The following is a 409-nucleotide window of genomic DNA, read 5'->3' as shown; positions in this document are numbered from 1 at the left end:
CATTTGCTTTACCTGGGTGGTACAGGATCTCGCAGTCATAGTCTTTCACCAACTCGAGCCACCTCCTCTGCCTCATGTTCAACTCCTTCTGAGTGAAGAAGTACTTCAGGCTCTTATGGTCGGTGTAAATCTGTATCTTCTCACCGTACAGGTAGTGCCTCCATATCTTCAGTGCAAAGACTACAGCTGCCAACTCCAAGTCGTGGGCAGGGTAGTTCTGCTCATGAATCTTCAACTGGCAGGAGGCATAAGCAACTACCTTACCTTGCTGCATCAGGACACAGCCCAGTCCCTTCTTGGAGGCATCGCTATAGATCACAAAGTTTCCCGACCCATCGGGCACTGTCAGGACTGGTGCAGTCACTAGCTTCTGCTTGAGCTCCTGAAAGCTACTCTCGCATGTTGGGCT

The sequence above is a fragment of the Cucumis melo genome, chromosome 6 (assembly GCF_025177605.1).
Source record: "Cucumis melo cultivar AY chromosome 6, USDA_Cmelo_AY_1.0, whole genome shotgun sequence".
Lineage (NCBI taxonomy): Eukaryota > Viridiplantae > Streptophyta > Magnoliopsida > Cucurbitales > Cucurbitaceae > Cucumis > Cucumis melo.
Note: the sequence above shows the minus strand (reverse complement) of the source record.